Source organism: Elephantulus edwardii, unplaced genomic scaffold, assembly GCF_000299155.1.
Source record: "Elephantulus edwardii isolate Elephantulus edwardi_28Jun2011 unplaced genomic scaffold, EleEdw1.0 scaffold00226, whole genome shotgun sequence".
NCBI lineage: Eukaryota > Metazoa > Chordata > Mammalia > Macroscelidea > Macroscelididae > Elephantulus > Elephantulus edwardii.
In genome coordinates, this window is record NW_006399976.1 from 3,829,375 (window position 1) to 3,835,873 (window position 6,499).

Here is a 6,499-nt window from a genome sequence, read left to right on the forward strand (position 1 = left end):
CAGGATGAACCTGTTTGTTTTCTTAGCAGTTTATGGTATACTCAATACTATTCTCCAGCATTGTATCATAATAGCCTCTCTTTTTGAATCGTAGTTTGGCTGAAAGTTTACAGAACATGTCAACATAGCCATTTTGTTTCATGTCATTGGTTGCAATCCCCACAACATAGCAGCATTCTGCCTACTTCCTTCCCATGCTTCTTGTTTTCATTCATTCTTCTTTCCTGTCTCTTCCTGATTTCTGACCTGTATTCCTGGGCCAATGCTGCTGTTTTGATCTTGTATGGTTGATTGTTCTAAGGAACCTGTACTTCCCTGATGGTCACCTTATGTGGCTGCCTATTGTTTGACTTAATGTTGAGCTGTGGAAATGTAAACAGTTTCCTGACTTCATCTTTCCTTTCCAACATCACTTCCTCTATTCCAGTTACCAACATCCATGACTGGGCAGTAACTGCAGATCCTAGAGGTCTTCTCTAGGTATTTGTAAAATCTGTGCAAGCCCCTTCTGCAGCTCACAACATTCCCCTTCTCCCAGCAACACAGGAGGATGGCTCCAGCAAGCCTCGGTTGGTGTGGAAGTGGTGTGGTCTGCATGATATTTGTCTTCTTCATGGTGGGGTGGAGGAACGGAGAAAGTCAGGGCACTGTCCATGGACTGAGCTGTTGCAGACCGAGCATAAAGTATTTTTATAATTATTAATAATGAGACAGACAACCAGGAATGAGATAAAACAGAGAGCACAGAAGACAGGGGGCCAGCAGTTCTCGACTGAAGCACCTCAAGTCATGCCTCTCTGTGTATTTATTGATAATCAGGGGAAGGCAAATCATAAAGAGAAATCTCTTGTAAATGAAGCCTAATTTTTCTCTATTGTCAACCTAATGCCTTAGCTCAGGAAGGAAGTATTTCACAGGTATTACACTCCATCAGTAGGGAGGCCCTAGCTGTCTCTTGTCTGCAGGAAATAGCTCATTTTCTGTGATCTGTCACAAGAGAACTCCCAACTTATAAATTTGTAATTCCTTCAATTCCTGAACAAGCATATGGTTTTTCATAAAATATTTGGTATGAGATTTGGCCTCTCATACTGAGCTCCTGAGGAGCACTGTGTTCATAGCACCACGGAATGGAATGACTTCATAGCAATTAATGCTGTCTGAAATCACCGTGCTATTAATGAGGCACATGATGGAGATAACAGACCAATTATACTGTATTAGTGCCATGAATAAGCAGAAATTGCCTTTGTGGTTACTCTCAGTATAAAGAGTCACAAACATGTTTGTGTTTTCAGAAGTAGGTGAGGAAAGAGATGGGTGACAGGATTACAGGAAACATATGTAAAGATGGAAAATTACTTCTGGGAGAAAGATTTCAACAGAAAGACCATTTCTTCCTGAAGGGATAAACCTGCTTCTAAGCCCTGCTGCTATCAACTTATTAAGATATCTTGATTCTCTAGAATATTCATTGATATCAAGACCTTCTAGGACCTGAGAAAGAGCTGCAAGTGAGAAATGTCTATGTTGGATCAGATTTCTAAATACTTCCATGGCTATGGGATAGGAATGGACCTGCTTCTGCTGGAGAGATGCTTAATGATGTTACACACAGCAGGACAATGTTTTTAGAGAAGACTTCTTTTCTCTCCTTCCCTCCCTTTTCTTTCCTTCCCTTCTCCTCTACCTTTTCTTCCTGCATTTATTAATTTCCTCCTATTTGCCTCATTTCTAAAGAACATTATGGTTGCATTTCTGTCAGGATTGAATTGTTCTTTTGGCAGCTCACAAAATATTCTAAAAGCGTTTGAACCAACACTACAGTTCAGAGGCATAAATTGTTCTTTGTTGTTTTTTTTTCTTTTCTTTTCATGAAACAACTTTGGCATGGATTTGAGGTGACTGAAAAGGCTACAGCTGAGAAGTGAGGATGTTAAGACTGTGGCTCAAACCATTGCTAGACAATGACATCATGGTTGGCAAAAGAGAGGGCCAGTGATAGCAAGGAAAACCCTCTTTGAGACAGAGCCACACAATGACCACATCAATAAGCTCAATCTTCCAAATATCGTCATAGTGGCTTAAGGCCAGGAAACACTGTGTTCTGTCATATACGAAGTCACAAAGAGTTGGAGCCAACTCAGCAGCAGCTAACTTGTCCCAGGCATGAGATATACATAATGAGACTTTTAGAGTTCATACTTTCATGGATTTTACCTTTATTAAGTGGAGGTGGTCCTAAATAAAACAATGACACTAATGAAAATATAATTAGAAGCTGGGATCAAAATTCTGAAGGGGAGAAATATGATTCTTCTAAGAACTTAAAGAGACTCACTTAGAATGAAGAAATTTGGAAAGATGTATTATGTGCGCTTGTAGAACAAATAGAGAATAGTCACAAAGGGTATTAGAATTGCAAATCACATACTTTATTGGGGGCTAAGAAGTCCAGAGTCCATTATAATTTCACATAAAATCAATCCTACAAGTAAGGCATTAAAGGCAATTCTTAACAATCAACCAAGTATTAATAACCAAACAACTAGGTCTAGCAACAAATTATTCATAGCCAGTGTTCTAAGAAGCAAGCATGCTCGTCACAGCGGACAGTTTGATGTGAAATCCAGCAGGGGGCCATAGAGAGCAAAGAGAGGGACAGTTAGGCAGCCTAGTCTTATTTTACAAGGTATTTGGTTTTTGCAGCTTGAGGGTCCAGTTTAAATAAAATATCTTGTGCTGGATGTCTTGTACGGCCCACTGTATAGATAATTTATTTTTTAAGTTTTTTTTTAAATTATGCTTGTTTACTTTAAAAGTTTGTATACATTGTTTTTCACAGCAAATCTTTCCCCTTTCCTTTACCTCCTTGAACCCACCAAATTATGCAACCCTATGATTAAGCTCCAGATCCCCCCCACCTTCACCCTTCTGTTCCCCCCTCCCCTCCTTGGATCCTCATATTCGTTCTACATTAATGGTCGAATACAGTATTTGTCCTTATGGGACTGAGATAGTTCACTTAGCATAATATTCTCCAGTTCCTCCAAAATTAGGTTTTAATTTATGAAATCATTGTTCCTGCCTGCTGCATAGTATTCCATTGTGTGGACATACCATAATTTCTCAATCCATACGTCTTTGGTTGGACATTTGGGCTGCTTCCATGTTCTTGCTATGGTGAATACACTGCTATGAACAATCTTCCTCCTCAAAGATTTAATAGTATTCATATTGTATCCTTCTGGTCAAAGTAACATGGTTGGCTTCCCCAGTCACTTACTCTACAGGTGAATGAGGATGTGGCGAGAAAGGAACTCTTTCTTTCTTTCTTTCTTTCTTTCTTTCTTTCTTTCTTTCTTTCTTTCTTTCTTTCTTTCTTTCCTTCCTTCCTTCCTTCCTTCCTTCCTTCCTTCCTTCCTTCCTTCCTTCCTTCCTTCTCTCTCTCTCTCTCTCTCTCTCTTTTTAGAAAGGAACTCTTATACCTTGTTGGTGGGATTGTAAAACGGTGCACCCATTGAGGAAGACAGTTTGGCACTTTCTCAAAAAGCTGAACATAGAAATTCCAGATGACCCAGCTTTCTACTACTTGGAATAAACCCTGAGAATAAGAGAACTGAGGCACAAACTGAGATTTGTATTTATTCACCATTGCAAGAACATGGAAACAACCCAGATGTCCAACCACAAACACAGGGAATTGAGAAATTATGATACAGTTACACATGGAATACTATGCAGCACACAAGAGCAATAACTTTGTTAATTATTACCTAATTTGGGAGGGACTGGAGAGCATTATGCTGCGAGAACAAACTCAGTCACATTAGGATAAATATTGTATAAAACCGTTATTGTAGAATGAGTATAAGGATCCAGGAGGGGTGGGAGAGGCTGGAAGCAGAGGGATGTGGATGTGCAGGGGGAAGAGGGGATTAATCATTGGGTTGTGCAATTTGATGGGTGGAGGCGTGAGGGAAATGGAAAGAATTTGTTCAAATTTGTATTTAAATTTTGTAAATAAACTAGTAGAAGAATAAAAAAAAAATTAGGTGAGGGGGAAGACCAATGATAGGCCTGAGGGGCTGACTCACCAACAGGACCACTTCCTCCATCAAGAGACGGCCCACCTAGCCAGGTCAGCAGCTAGTCACAGCCAATCAGAATGCTCCGTGGCTACTGCCTCTGCCAAGAGACTGCTCACTTAATGGCATCACCAGATGTCACCAAGAGTGGCAACAACTGCAGCCAATCAACGAGTTATAAGACTACTCCATCTGCCAGGAGACAACTGCTTACTCCCTGAGTCTTTTAAAAGGCCAACTCTTGCACATCCATGTTTATTGCTGCTTTGTTCACAATAGCAAAGAGTTCGAAACAACCCAAGTGCCCATCAACAAACGAATGAATAGAGAAGTTCTGGTATATTCACACAATGAAATACTATGCTGCATTGAAAAACAAGGAACTCATGAAATATACAAAATGGGTGGCTCTGGAGGACATGCTGAGTGAAATATCTCAGTCACAAAAGATCTGCATAGTGCCACTGTTGTAAAATGGGACTGACACTGGGGTTGAGGAGAACTTAAGAAAAGAGGGGATAAATAATGTACACAGCATTGAAACACATAAGGCAGACAACTGTTTAAAAGGGATATATAATTAGGTATTATTGTCATGACAGGAGTCCAGAATGAAGGTCGCATAGTGGAGTGGACTTGGGGGAGGGATTGTATAACAAAGAATTTTTCATTTACTTTACAAAGAGAAGAGCAAACTGAGGGGGAGGGGTGGGCAGGGAGAAAAGTGCAACAACCCATGAATGGAAATCCAAAGTCTCTGTAAACTTTCATTAAAATTAATAATAATAAAAAAAGAAAAAAATAAATAAAAGGCCAATTCTTCTTCATGCCATGTGCAAACATCTCTGACCCATCCTGCCAACCTGTGTCTCTGTCCCCTCCTCCCTTGGCCTGGGTCAGAGAACCGAGCCCAAGAGCTTGAAAGCCACAATAAAAGTGTCTTTGCTTACTTTCGGTGCCTGTTTTACCTAACGACCAGTAAGCAAGGAGCCAGGAGATCTGACTTCTAGTCTCAGTCTGCTACACACTCAATATGAGACCTCAGTTAGGTTGTCGTTACTTTTCAAGTCTCAGAATCTTCATTTATAAAATGAAATGACTGAAAACTTTGGCCTGGTCCCATGAGTTCTCGCTGCTTCTTACAGGTTTTGAAAAGTTCTCCTCGTCCTCTTCAGAATTCCTCAACTACTATTGTTAGGGTTGATGTTCTTTCCTCAACTCTTCTATGGCTAGTCTGAATTTCAGACCAGCATCCGCTACTTCATTCCATCTACCGAAAGCTGCAGCCTTAAGTAAACGTTTTATGACATGTTGTTGAGTGCCGTTGAGCTGAGTATGACTTACAGCAACCCTGTGAACAACAGATATGAACCTTGTCCTATCCTGTGCCTTCCTCACAATCTCTGACACACTCTAGCCCATTGTTGCAGCCACTGTGTCAATCTACTGACTTAGGGTCTTCCTCTCCTTCACTGTCCCTCCACCTTTCTTAGCATGATGTCCATCTCCAAGGAATAGCCTCTCCTAGCAACACACCCAAAAGATGTAAGATGAAGCTATATTATCTTTGCCTCCAAATAACACTCCAGCTGCACCTTATCCAAGACATACCTGTTTGTTCTTTTGGCATTTCATGGTATTTTCAATACTTTTCTCCAGCACCACAGTTCAAGGGCATCAACTCTTCTTCTGTCATTCTTATTCATTGTCCGGCTTTCAGCTATATCATAAGCGACTGAAAAAAAAAATCATGGTATAAATTAGGTACTCTTTAAACTCCTTAATATTTAAAAGTTGGTTGGGCCCTCAGCCTGCAGCTCTTGGGTCCAAGGTTATTATATTTGGAGGAACATTCTTCTAAGTGGTACAGCACTGGTCTGTCAATTTGCTGTACTGAAATAACCTGGGGTTGCTGTGATGTTGAACCCTGTGCATTGGGGTGTCCAATACCATAATGGTTATCCATGGTGGACAGTGTGTAGTGGAGCTCCCAGATTAAGACAGGTTTGGAAGCAAGAGTGATATCCCCTTCCTAAACATCATGCCTCTGGAAAATCTAAGAACTTAGAAAAGCGATGATAGTTATAGAAAGGCTCAGGTCTTTTGCTCATAGGGTGGCTATCAGTCATGCTAGACTCAATGACAATCAACAACAATAACAGTCTTTAAACTGACATCATTGCTCCTCAGTAGTTTGGAGGGGTCCCTGACTACATCCTTTCTCAATGTAATAGGCCTCCTCATTTCCTTACTGCTGTCCCAATTGTATTGATTGTGAATCCAAGTGAGCTGGAGTCATTGACAGTTTCGGTCTTTTCTCCATCTGTCCTAATGTTGTCTAATGACCCAGTGGCAAGGATTTTTGTTTTCTTGATGTTGAAATGCAAAGAAAGAAGAAAGAAAGAAAGAAA